This window comes from Pantherophis guttatus, chromosome 3, assembly GCF_059756535.1.
Source record: "Pantherophis guttatus breed Tessera chromosome 3, ASM5975653v1, whole genome shotgun sequence".
Classification (NCBI taxonomy): Eukaryota; Metazoa; Chordata; class Lepidosauria; order Squamata; family Colubridae; genus Pantherophis; species Pantherophis guttatus.
Window position 1 is genome coordinate 109,954,029 of NC_142065.1, and position 14,440 is coordinate 109,968,468.

The 14,440-nt window shown below is 46.0% G+C and overlaps 1 protein-coding gene across 3 annotated transcripts in view; it reads right to left on the minus strand.

Annotated features, from left to right (window-relative positions):
* Positions 1-14,440, minus strand: part of PBX1 (PBX homeobox 1) — a 350,318-nt gene that overhangs the window by 308,366 nt on the left and 27,512 nt on the right. The window lies entirely within an intron of this gene.

A 14,440-nucleotide genomic window follows, 5' to 3' on the forward strand; every position in this document is an offset into this window, starting at 1 on the left:
TAAGCAAATTCCCTTGTCTTGGAGACTTTAGGATCATGGGCTAGAAGAAGGTAGGTCTTATAGTTCAACCTTCTGCTCAAGGCAGAAGACCTCATATATACTTGCGGGTTCACAGACATCCTGGCTTTGGCTGCAAGAACTGCAGGCAGCCTTTCTGGCCACACACTTCCTTGTCCCGCTGCCCCATGTGAGGCAGGAGGCCCAAGAGAAAGCACCTGGTCTGGGCACACAGCCCTTCATGACGGAGCCCTTCCTGCAGAGCAAAGCATGGCTTGGATGAACTGATCTGTCTCGAAGGCAAGCTCCAGAGCAGCGGTGGCAGCGGAAGAAGGAAGAAAGTGAGCTCCAGAGTGGTGGCAGTGCGGCAGAAGGCAGAAGGCAAGCTCCAGAGCGGCAGAAGGTGGTGGCGGAAGGCAAACTCCAGAGTGTCAGGAGCGGCGGCGCTCCAGGAGGGCGGGCGGATGTCCCCGGGGCTGCACATGCACACCACAGCAGAGCAGCAGTCTCAGCCCCAGCGCAGCATCTCCCCCGAGGGGCGGCTGCCCACCTGCTGGCCGGCCCAGCCCAAAAGCGGCACATCCCCCATCATGGGCTGGATGCGGGACCCGAGGCAGAGGGGAAGGCAAATGGGTGGCAGTCTCCTGGAGGCCCCATGGAAGCAGAGTGTGCCAGGCCCAAAAGGCAAGCGAGCCTCGCTGTGTCGCCCGAGGCGGCTCTTCAGCCAAGTGGAGCAGATCTCCTTCCCCCACCACCAGCGCCAGCCTTACCTTCTAGATCTTCCACACACCGGCCTGAATACCGTGACTTTCAGATCCCAACGGGGACAGCGTGCATTTGCCTGTGAAGGTAAGGTTGATGGCAGGTAGCCCTTGGGGGGAGACACCATCCTGGCGCCGAGACTGTTGCTATGCTGCAGTGCGTGCATGCAGCCCTGGGACATCCGTCTGCCCTCCCAGAGTGCCACTGCCGCTGGACACTGGCCCCATTGGGATCTGAAGGGCAGGGCACTTGGGTTGGCGGAGGCGCGTGGAAAGACTGCAGCTCAAGGCCTTCGGGACAGATCAGATTGTCCAAGGCTTTGCTCCCCAGGAAGGGCTCCATCACGGAGGGCTGTTCTCAAGGCTTCTCGGGCCTCGAGAAGCAGTAGGAGGCTGAGGTCTCCCTCAGATTGAGTGAGAGAGAAGGAACGGATTGAGGTGAAGAGAAGGGGTAGGAGGCGAAGCACAAAACGGGAGGCTTCGGAGACAAGCACCCTTCCCAGCCCCACTTCCCCGAGGGGGTGCCTGGCTGTGCTTACCTCTGCCTCAAGGCTTCTGCTGCTGGACCGGGTGGGAGCAAGCCAAGGCAGCTGAGAGAGTCTATATGAGCAAGGAGGAGCAGAGATTGGTGAAGGAAGGCAGAGGCAGAGAGCTGGGCCACGGTGGCGGAAGGCAGGCAAGCTGGCTGGGCCACATGGGAGGCAATTACTCTGGGATTCAGGGCTTGCTTGCAGGCTCACCCAGGCAGATCAGGGCTGCTCAGCTGGACTGTGGGGAGAGCACTGCGTGGGATGCAGCCACGGCAGCGAAGGTAGGCAAGCTGGCTGGCCCTCAGAGACCGTGTGGTCGAGGCAAGCAGGGGAGCCAGATAGAGAGCAGCAGCAGCTATGCCGGGCGAGCAGGCAAGATGAGGAGTGACTGGGCAGGGTGGAGTGGGGTCGGGCTAGCACAGAATTTTAACAACCTGTTCATCTGAACCGGCCCAAACTGGCTGAATCCCATCACTGCACTTAGGACAAAAACACTTTTTTCTAGTTTTTACAGTCAACAATTGATACCTGTAGAGATAGACCTTGACTTACAATTACAACTAGGATCAGAATTTCCATTGGTAATCATGTGGGTGCTAAATGAATCCAGCTATTCTCCCCCCCCCCCATTGTCTTTGTCAGAAGCCACCTGGGAAGTTCGCAAATAGTGATCACATGACACTGGGACTCTGGAACCATCATAAGTACACATTGGATACCAAGTATCTGAATTTTGATCACATGACTGTGGGGATGCTAGGACAGTCAGAAATGCAAGGACTTTTTTCAGTGCTATTGTGACTGCATAGTTGTTAAACAAATGTTGTAAGTCGAGGACTACCTGTAATTATTTCACCCCCAATATTAATAAGAGAATACTGATTTTTCCTAAAGCCTAAACATTTTTATATATTGGGTCCATCCAAATTTAACTGTTTGTTAAGTATGCAAGTTTGAAGTTTATACATTTTCTTTTCCTCTTTCCCCCAAAGTACAAAGGATTAATAATAGTTACAATTATTAATAGTAACCTAGTAATGATAGCTTTTACAGTTAAAGACCAACAGTTACAAACTAAAAGAAGCATGCATTTTAAAGCAGTCAAAAAATTGTAAGTAAAATAGACATAAAACGTAAATCAGCCTAAGGGAAAACAAATTATCAAGAATGGTAGATAATTAAGCATCTAAAAGCAATGGCAACCGCATCAAATTTAGCAGCCTTACTAGAGATACTGGGCATCTATCAGATAAGACAAATCAAATAATCTGCCTTTCTGATCTTGTATGTCTGGGTGTTAAGAAAACCATTATTAGTTCACTTTGTCATATAAAGGGAACATCACAACAGGAGATGTGAGACTGATTGTATTTCCTGTAACAGTTATAGACAAAGTTATTCTTGCAGACAAATGTTGGCAACTCTTCCTTCTAACAGGGAAGTGGCAAAACATTACATTAGATTAAGATAAAGGTTCTCCTACAAGGTAGACAAAAGATGTCCACTAAGTATTGGCTCAAAAAGAACAGCCTCCCAAACAAGTCTACTCCATATACACACACAAAAGATTGAGATCAGACTTCTGATTCACAAAAGAAAGGATTTCGGCTTGATTATTAGTTTATATTATATAGACATAATAAAGGTGAATCCTATAATATCCTTTTTTATTTATTTTATTTATTTATTTTATTTATTAAATTTATATCCCACCCTTCTCCCCGAAGGGACTCAGGGCGGTGAACAGCCGAGAATTAAAATAACATGCAATATAAAAGTTAAAATAATTAAGAATAAATTAAATTAAACGGCCACCCCAATTTAAAACCCCTAGCGATACAATTAAAAACCCCTAAAACCTATTCAGGCCAGGCTGGCTTGCTGAAATAAAAACATCTTCAGGGCCTTACGGAAAGTGCGAAGATCTGGAATCAGCCATATTCCGGGAGGTAGCTCGTTCCAGAGGGCAGGTGCTCCCACAGAGAAGGCCCTCCCCCTGGGGGCCGCCAGCCGACATTGCTTGACCGATGGCACCCTGAGGAGGCCCTCTCTGTGAGAGCGTATTGGCCGGTGGGAGGTTATCGGTAGCAGCAGGCGGTCTCGTAAATACCCTGGCCCTAAGCCATGGAGCGCTTTAAAGGTGAGAACCAACACCTTGAAGCGCACCCGGAAGACCGGGAGCCAGTGCAGCCCGCGCAGGAGAGGTGTTATATGGGAGCGCCATGTCGCTCCCATGATCACCCGTGCGGCCGCATTCTGGACCAGTTGAAGCCTCCGGGTGCTCCTCAAGGGGAGGCCCATGTAGAGAGCGTTAGCGTAGTCCAGGCGAGAAGTGACGAGAGCAGGAGTGACTGTGCATAAAGAATCCCAACTCAGAAAGAGGCGCAACTGGCGTATCAGGCGAATCTGATAAAAAGCCCCCCTGGCCACGGCCGTCATATGCTCTTCTAAAGACAGCCGTGTGTCCAGGAGGATGCCCAAGTTGCGAGCCCCCTCTGTGGGGGTCAATGACTCGCCCCCAATAGCCAGTGATGGCGCCAGCTGGCTATATCGGGATGCTGGCATCCACAGCCACTCGGTCTTGGAAGGGTTGAGTCGAAACCTGTTCCTCCCCATCCAGACCCACACGGCCTCCAGACACTGGGACATCACTTCAAAGGCATCGTTGGAGTGGTTTGGGGTGGAGATGTACAGCTGAGTGTCATCAGCGTACAGATGGCATCGCACCCCAAATCCACGGATGATCTCACCCAGCGGCTTCACATAAATATTGAACAGGAGTGGCGAGAGGACCGACCCTTGTGGCACCCCACAAACAAGGCGCCTCGAGGTCGACCTCTGCCCCCCTGCCAACACAGACTGCGATCGGTCGGAGAGATAGGAGGAGAACCACCACAACACGGTGCCTCCCACCCCCAGTCCCTCCAGCCGGTGCAGCATGATACCATGGTCGATGGTATCAAAAGCCGCTGAGAGATCTAATAGGACCAGAACAGAGGAGCAACCCCTGTCCCGAGCCCTCCAGAGATCATCAACCAACGCGACCAATGCCGTTTCCGTGCTGTACCCAGGCCTGAAGCCAGACTGGCACGGGTCTAGATAGACGGTTTCATCCAGGTACTGCGGGAGCTGTTGCGCAACCACACTCTCAACAACCTTCGCAATAAAGCGAAGGTTGGAGACAGGACGGTAGTTAGCCATAACAGCCGGATCCAGAGAAGGCTTCTTAAGGAGGAGCCTCACCACCGCCTCTTTCAAAGCAGGTGGCAGGAAACCCTCCCCCAAAGAAGCATTTATAATCCTCTGGAGCCAGCCTCGCGTAACCTCCTGGGTAGCCAGTACCAGCCAGGAGGGACACGGGTCCAGTAAACATGTGGTTGCGTTTAACCTCCCCAGAATCCTGTCCACGTCCTCAGGAGTCACAGGATCGAACTCATCCAGATAACATTCTCAAGACCCGCCTCAGCCACCCCGCCGGAATCTACCCAATCAGAGTCCAAGCCTTCCCGAATCTGAGTGATTTTATCGTGCAGATACTGTGCAAAATCCTCAGCCTGCCCTTGCAAGGGGACCTCCCGCGCTCCCTGATGGAGGAGGGAGCGGGTCACTCTAAACAATATTCCACTTAATGGAAATAAGGAGTGAAGGAATAAACATGAACATTCAAGATAAGTATGTGGCTAGCCATGTAAATAGGCCAAACTATACCCTGCCATTATGTCACTACCCTGGCAGTGTATGCATTTCAAGGACAACATATTTTCAGAATAAGCCATCCTTTGCTACAATTGAAAACTATACCATGTAAAACATAAAAACAAAGATACACAAGAATCACCAACTTGCTTATCAGCATAACCTTACCACTATGTCAGCTGAACACTTCATGAAGAGTGAAGACAGGCGTAACATAAAACGAGCGCTCCTACTGAATCCCTCTGCTACAACGTAAACCCAGCCTTTTTCCAGCTTCATAACCGAAATGATTGGCAAGCATATAAGCATACTGAATTCTAATTCAACAAAGGCATTTGCTCCTTGCTTTGGGCTCCGTTTATTTTATTTTGCTAAATTTTGCATTACATGTTACCGGAATATTAAATTAAATGTTAGTGTATTTATTCATTTTTCATTTACAGTACCTAATGTCTAGTAAAAAAGGCTTTATAAAATCAAAACTGCTTTAGGAATATGGAAAAAGTTCCTTCAAACAGCCTATAAGCAACAGATACTGCAAATTTTCATAACTATTTTTAAAGATCATGGCTCTGGATCAGAGACGAGATTCAGCCAGTTTAGGTGAACTGGTTAAAATTCTGTGCAGTTCGGTGAACTGGCTAATCCCACCACTGGCTGGCCCCACCCACCCCATCTCTTACAGCCACTCCTTTTCTCACCTCGTCTGCTTTGGCCGCTCGCTTGCCTTGCTTGCCAGCCTTCGCCGGTACCCGGTAGGTAGCCTAGATTCATGCCCAGGCCCCAGCTGCTCTCCAGTTCCTTCCCCACTTATCTGCCTTCGCCCCTGGCCTACCATGCGGCGACCATGCCCCAGCTGCTCTCTGGCTCCTTCCCCACTTGCCTGCCTTCATCCCAGCTGCTTTCCGGCTCCTTCCCCACTTGCCTGCCTTTGCCCCAGCTGCTCTCTGGCTCCTTCCCTGCTTGCCTGCCTTTGCCCATGGCCTACCATGCGCCAAGGCCAGAGATGCTCTCTGGTTCTTTCCCCGCTTGCTTGCCTTTGCTGCTCACCTGGTAAGTCACTGTCATGTACAAGGACAAAGGGGAATGGTGGGGGCCTTCCTCCCATCCCTCTTTTGGGCAGTTTTTGAAAGAAAGGGCTGGGAACTTAAAGCCAGGCACGCCACGCAGGCCCTGTCAAGCCCACACCTGCTGGCAGCTCTGGGCTGGGCAGCAATTTGGCTTTCCCGGCTGGTCATGTCCCCCAATCCCCGCCTGCCCTTCCCTTTCTGCTGCAGCTGCTGGCAGAGAGAAAGATGAGCCAAGTTGAGCTGCCGCTGCTCAGCCCCCTCCCCCAGCCTGCATCTCGCCCCTGCCCAGACTCACCTGCCATGGCTGCCAGCAGAGGGGGGCAGCCAGGGGCTGTGAAGTTGCACCAACTGGATCCCACCTGCTTGCCCACCTTGTCAGGTTGTGGGAGTGCCTGGTCTCCCAGCCCCTCCACCTTCTGGAAGGTCAGTGGCAGCAGCAGGGAACATGGGATCACCCGACAGCAGGGAGGGAGAGAGAGAAGAGGGCGGCTGCTAGCAGAGAAGGGAGAGTGCGAGGTTGGTGCTTCTGGGACAAGAAGAGCCAGGAAGCGTCTGGGTCCGGTTCACCCAGTCTCTCTTCCTCTTGCAGTTGAGTGTCCTCCAACCAGCATGGACAGCAACTACAGCCTCAACATGTATTGCCAGTGCTTCTGTTAGTACGCCGAGGACATTGGCTTCATTAAGGTGAGGGGATGATGACTGTGTAGGCCCCAGCCATGCGCTTTTGGTTGCCCACTGCCGCCGCTGGCTGACACCCCCTTCGTTGCGCAGAGCTCCCTGGCAATGCCCATGACATCTCCTGGCTCGAATAGTCATGTGCAGGCTAGGGCAGTAAATCTGAAAATGTACACGTATGTAATGTTCTAATGTACAGAAGTTATAGTTAAATGTATGGCAGAAAGTGGACTCTGGGTGTGTGAGGTTGAATGTGTATAGTTTTAGAAGAGCTGTGTGTGTGTGCGTGTGCGTGTGTGTGTGTGTGTGTGTGTATGTGTATACACACATACAGTATCTATAGTACCTAATGTATCTTTTTGTGTGCCTATACACACTATATACTATTTAATGTGTGTTTACACATATGGCATATATACATAGGATTAAATAGTGTATTTTGGATGTTCAGTAGTAGTAAATGAATAGAGGGGGGAATTGTATCTCATTGAGGCCTTTGAGGCGAGTGGCCGGGAGGCGAGTCTGGGTGTGATGAGTGATGTCAAGTTGGCCACACCCTCCCAGTCACATGACCACCTGACCATACCTACCGAGCCAGTCATTAGGGCAGAGAACCGGTTGTTAAATTATTTGAATCCCACCACTACTCTGGACGTAAAGTACATGTTTGATTTGAAAGATATATGAGAATAGCACTAGCACCTAGACTTATATACCACTCCAAAGTGCTTTACAGTACTCTTGAGTGGTTTATAAATGTCAGCATATTGTCCCCAACAATCTGGGTCCTCATTCGAGCCAGTCAGGATCAAACTTCTGGCAATGGGGAGAGTCAGCCTGCAATACTGAATTCTAACTATTGCACCACCAAGGCACCACAGAATGCTTTAGGAGAGATGAAAACTGTTTTTTTTTTCTTTTAATTTAAAGTTATGATTGCCTTCTGTCAAAAATTCTGAGGCAGACTTTTCAGGTCAATTTGTTGTGATCTTTTCATATCATATTCTGAATTATTTTTTTAAATTACAGAATAATTAAAGTAAAAAAGAACCCGTTAGACAAAATGGCCCAATAATGAACAGAAAAGATAATACAATGGTTATGTAAAACTTCAAAAATAAAATGTAAAACTCAGAGAAAGAAAATTGAAGAAAACACAATAAAACAAGATAAAACATAAAATATAAATTAATATTCCTTATATAATGCAAAATTGATACAAACCATTTTTTTCTCAAAGTTCCTAAGAACTTTGCTAATGCAATTAAATTCTTAATTTCACCATCAAGAAACCAGCAAAATTTTAAAACATTCTGGAAAACCCTACAGTAAAATTCTAATAGAGCTGGCAAAAGTTGTATAGTATTCCAAACACAAGAAAATTAGGAAAAATTGGCTTAAGTGGGGAACTAAGACTACAAAGAAAAAAAAATCAGAATCATGAATGGAATGAAAAAAGAATATTTCTAGACCAGAGACAGATGACCCTAGAATTTCAAGGTTTATTAACTTTAGTGCAAAGTGAGACCACAAGGTTTAACAGGCAAGAGTCAACTAAATGATAGGAATAGCTCACATCACTGCCTCCCCAGAACAAAGAGGGAGTCACGCTGTCTTTATCCTGGAGTCATGTGTGTTCGTGACCTTTTTGATACTACCATCAACATTCTAGATTTCATTAAATCTGCTATTTAAAATATCCCTACTGTACCAGTGAGAAAAACAGTAACTGTGAGAGGGACCTTGGAGTCCTAGTGGATGATCACTTGAATATGAGCCAGCAGTGTGCAACAGCAGCCAAAAAAACTAATACAATCCTGGGTTGTATAAACAGAGGCATAGAATCAAGATCACGTGAAGTATTAGTACCACTTTATAAAATCCTAGTAAGACCACACCTGGAATTCTGCAACCAATTTTGGTCACCATACTACAAAAAAGATGTTGAAACTTTGGGAAAAGTTCAGAGAAGAGCAACTAAGATGATCAAAGGCCGGGAGACTAAAACATATGAAGAATGGCTGCAGGATTTGGGTTTGGCTAGTCTAAAGAAAAAAAGAATTAGGGGCAACATGATAGCAGTATTCCACTACTTGAAGAAGAGGGGGTCAAATTATTCTCCAAAGCACTGGTGGGCAGGACAAGCAACAATGGTTGGAAACTAATCAAAGAGATAAGCCTGGAATTATAGAGAAACTTCCTAACAATGAGGACAATTAACCAGTGGAACACCTTGCCCCCAGAAATCGTGGACTCTCCATCACTGGAGGTTTTTAAGAAGAGTCTAGACCTGTGCTGACCATGGCCACGCCCGGTTTAGCAAAGGCGAGGAAAAATCCCAATACGTCACGTGACATCCCTGGTCTAGACAGTCACTTATCTGAAATGGTATAAGTCAGTGATGGTTAACCTTTTTGTTGCTGAGTGCCCAAATGCACGCACACATGCCAGAACCCCCCAAATGCAATTTGAGCGCCCCCTTGAATGCACTCTGCCCCTTCGCATGTGCACGCGATCCTGCCCATTTGCCTGTGTCCCCGCGCATGCGCACGCATTTCGTGCATGTGTCCCCATGCATGCGCCCCCCATGCCCCATTTTGGCTTGGTGCAGGAGACTTTCCATGCCCAAAATGGGCTGCAGGGGGGCCTCATGCAGCCACCCCGTTTTTGTTTCCAGGTTAGTGCAGGAGGCTTTCCAGGTCCAAAAATTCACCTAATAATATAATGAAAAACTAAATGAGAATCCAATGATCTCCTGAACACATAGCTAGAAATGAGAGAGATGTGCAGATAAAGAGGAAATAAAAGGTAATCCTCAACAACAGTTTATTTAGTGACTGTTCAAAGTTACAAAGGCATTGAAAAAAGTGACTTATGACCATTTTTCACAGTTACAACTTTTGAAGCATCCCCATGATCATGTGATCAGATGCTTGGCAAATTGACTCATATGTCCCCCTACAAGCCTGTGTAAACAAGGCATTACGAACTCTAGCTGACCAGATTATGGAGGCTGAAGCCAAATACCCTGATTTACTGGCCATTATTATGGGAGATCTAAACAAAGCAAACTTAAGGAAAGAGCTACCAAAATACTTTCAGTATGTCAATTGTCCCACTAGAGCAGTGGTGGATTGCTCCCAGTTCGCACTGGTTCACAAGAACAAGTAGTAAAAATTTGTAGTAGTTCAGAGAACCAGTAATAACATTGGCTGGCCACGCCCCTGAACCGGTCCCCGGCCCAATCGCCACTCGCTTATCCCGCTCACCTCATCAGAGGCTTTTTAAAAAAAACTTTACAACCTCTTTGGCCAAAAAAAATGCTTTTAAAAGTAAAAAAAAAAAAGCCTCTGATGATCGTGCGGCTCAGCTGGCATTGTCAGAGGCTTTTAAAAGCCAAAGAGGTTGTAGGAAGAAAAATGCTTAGTGATCACAAAAAAGGAAGTGCAAGACCTATTTCACAGACAAAAGCCAGGAAAAGCTCCAGGCCCAGACAAGATAACTCCTTCTTGCTTAAAAGTCTGTGCTGAGAAACTGGCCCCCATCTTCAGCCGTATCTTCAATAAATCGCTAGAGATGTGCTATGTTCCTTCTTGCTTCAAATGCTCTCAGTGCCGAAGAAGCCCACCATCAAGAAACTGAACGATTACAGACCAGTTGCTCTGTAGTCATGATCTGTAGTCATGAAAACCTTTAAAAGGCTAGTGCTGTCTCACTTGAAAACCATCACGGATCCACTGTTAGACCCCCTGCAATTTGCATACCGAGCAAATAGATCAACAGATGATGCTGTTAATATGCCTCTGTACTACATCCTACAACATCTTGAATCTCCAAAGACCTACCAAGGGTCCTCTTTGTAGACTTCAGTTCAGCATTCAACACCATCATTCCAGACATTCTTCTAACTAAGCTAAACCAGCTAGTGGTACCTGAACACACTTGCAAATGGATCATAAGCTTCGTAACAGACAGGAAGCAGCAGGTGAAGCTAAGCAGAATCACATCAGATATCTGTGCAATTAGCACAGGGGCCCCACAAGGCTGTGTGCTCTCTCCACTTCTCTTCTCTCTATATACCAGGGGTCAGCAACCTGCGGCTCTGGAGCCGCATGTGGCTCTTTCACCCCTTTGCTGCAGCTCCCTGTCACTCAAAATATGCATCACAACCGCTAATGTGCGACATCCGCCGGCATGCAATTTATTGAGCTTTTCAACCCCCAGTAGGCCAATCATGGATAAATCCAAGAAAAGAAAGGACACACAAACAATGTCGACTGGCGGCCCCCAGGAGGAGAGCCTTCTCTGTGGGGGCACCTGCCATCTGGAACGAGCTCCCCCCGGAGATGCGGAGGATCCAAGACCTACGCATCTTCCGCCGCGCCCTAAAAACATTTTTATTCCAACAGGCTGGTCTGGCCTAACTCTCCCTTTTAAATTAGCCTTTAAATTGGCTTTAAATTGGGTTTTAAATCTCTTTTAGTTAAATTGGATGTTTTAATCTTTGAACCTAATCCTAAATTATTTAATATTTTTAATAGTTTTAACTTTTGTATGTCTTTGTATTTATTTATGGCTGTTCACCGCCCTGAGTCCCTCGGGAGTAGGGCGGTATACAAATATGAAAAATAAAATAAAATAAATAAATAAACTACATATGCTAGTTTTGTGGCCACTCAAGAAATAGTCAGGCACAAAAAGGGTTTTGTGGCTCCGTGTTTTCTTTTCTGTGGGAAACAGGTCCAAATGGCTCTTTGAGTATTTAAGGTTGCAGACCCCTGCTATATACCAATGTCTGCATCTCTAAAAATCCATCTGTTAAACTACTGAAGTTCGCAGATGACACAACAGTAATCGGTCTCATTTGAGACAATGATGAATCCGCATACAGACGGGAGGTTAAACAATTAAGGCTCAAGGTTGACTCAGCCTTCCATCCTTTCTAAGGTAGGTAAAATGAGGACCCAGATTATGGGGGCAATAAGCTGACTTTGTATAAATATACAAAAGTATGAAGGCTATTGCTTAATGCATTGTAAGCCGCCCTGAGTCTCCGGAGAAGGGCGGCATATAAATCAAATTAAAAAAAAAAAAATAGCTTTGTGATGCAACCAGAACAATCTGGAACTGAACACACTCAAAACTGTAGAAATGGTGGTGGACTTTAGGAGAAACCCTCCTATACTACCGCCTCTTACAATACTAGACAACACATTATCAACAGTAGAGACCTTCAAATTTCTAGGTTCTACCATATGTCACGACCTAAAATGGACACCCAACATCAAAAACGTCATCAAAAAAGCACAACAAAGAATGTTCTTTCTGCGCCAACTCAGAAAGCTCAAACTGCCCAAGGAGCTGCTGATACAGTTCTACAGAGGAATTACTGAGTCTGTCATCTGCACCTCTATAACTGTCTGGTTTGGTTCTGCAGACACAGGCTTCAGAGGATAATTAGAAATGCAGAAAAAACAATTACTACCAACCTGCCTTCCATTGAGGACCTGTATACTGCATGAGTCAAAAAGAGGGCTGTGAAAATATTTACAGACTCCTCGCATCCTGAACTATTTCAACTCCTACCCTCAAAATGACGCTATAGAGCACTGCACACCAGAAATAGACACAAGAATAGTTTTTTCCTGAACGCCATCACTCTGCTAAACAAATAATTCGCTCAATACTGTCAAACTAGTTACTAAGTCTGCATTACTATTAATCTTCTCATCGTTCCTATCACCCATCTCCTCCCACTTATGACTGTATGACTATAACGTTGTTGCTGATATCCTTAAGATTTATATTGACTGTTCCCCTATGACTATCATTAAGTTTTGTACTTTATGATTATTGACGAATGTATCTTTTCTTTTATGTACACCAAGAGCATATGCACCAGTGGTGGGTTGCCCCCGGTTCGGACTGGTTCACAAGAACCGGTAGTGAAACCAGCGGGAGGCTCCGCCCACTGACCCAGACATCATCATAGGTGATCTGCGTATGCGCCAAGAGCACGTGGGCACGATGCAAACTGGTAGTAAAGGTAAGTAGAACCCACCCCGTTATGCACCAAGACAAATTCCTTGTGTGTCCAATCACACTTGGCCAATAAAGAATTCTATTCTATTCTATTCTATATTTATGACCCTTGCTGTGTCTCAAGATCATCTTTTGTGACCTTCTGACAAGTAAAGGCAATGGGGAAGCCAGATTCACTTAACAACCAGGTTACTAACTTATCAACTGGAGTGATTCACTTAACAATTGTGGCAAGGAAGGTCGTAAAATGGGACAAAACTCACTTAACAAATGTCTCACTTAAGAACTGAAATTTTGGGCTCAATTGTGGTCGTAACTTGACGACTACCTGTATATAAAACATTTCAAAGACGCAAACTACTCATCAACCAGAGGCTGCACTTCTTGGTGGTGTGGTTATATTCATTCATAGCAATCAATGAAAACTTTTATCAAGCTTAACTGGGTAACACTAAGATTTTCTGCATGTGTGCCTAAAGCAAGCGTCAAATGCATGGTTGAAAGTGGAAAGATGTACAGTATGTTTATCTCTAATATTCAAAACTAAAAATAACTTTTTAGCTGGAACCCGCCATTCGTATGCATTGGATACATATATCAAGCCACATAATTACAAATTCCAATCCTATCAATAATCTGATACCTTTTCTTGAAAGGCACCTTGATCATTATCTGCTTTTTACCACAGCTGGAAATGGATAGTCATGTTCCAGAGCTGGGATTCCTTGTTGTCTGCCAGAACTTCTGGCCCACCTGACATTTTACATTAATATATGTAATGTTTTTAAACTTAGGAAGCTGACATGCTGCAAACAAAATGCCAGTGTCTTATTATCTTTATTTCCAATATTATCTCTAACTCTTTAAACTGTCTTTAAATAAGAATGATGGGAAGCTACAAGCCAAATGGTTTAAAAGTATGTCCTCCTGCCTCATCCCTCCAAAGAACAAAAATAAGCAGATCATTGTATTCTGTACCAAGCAGGGGTGAAATTCAAAATTTTTCCCTACAGGTTCTGTGGGCATGGCTTGGTGGGCGTGGGTGGGTGGGCATGTATGTGACAGGGTGGGCATGGCCAACTCAATGTCACTCACGTCAAGGGGTGCCTCGCCTGGCCCCTCCCCTCCCAGCCATTCCTTGTCACACCCAACCTCAATGTATCTATAATTCTGTAAAAATGTTGTTCACCTTTTTTCACCTTTATTATCTACATACTATAGATGTACTTTCATGGACCTTTGAAAGAAGGAAATGGCTCACGTGCTTTGCCCAAGAGTGTGATAGGCAACAGGCTTTTAAGGGACTGCCACAAAGAAGGGGGGAGGGGGCAATGTACCAAGAGCCTTGGTACTACAGTGGTTTAAAGCACCCTGTTATTAACACAGCTGCCTGCAATTTACTGCTGGTTCGAATCTCTCCAAGGCTCAAGGTTGACTCAGCCTTCCATCCTTTCTAAGGTAGGTTAAATGAGGACCCAGTTTGTGGGGGCAATAAGCTGACTTTGTATAAATATACAAAAGTATGAAGGCTATTGCTTAACGCACTGTAAGCCGCCCTGAGTCTCCGGAGAAGGGCGGCATATAAATCAAATTTTTTAAAAAAATGTATTTTCCAAAGAAGCAGAAGGCAAAACAAGAAGCAATGGATGGAAACTCAACCTAAAACTAA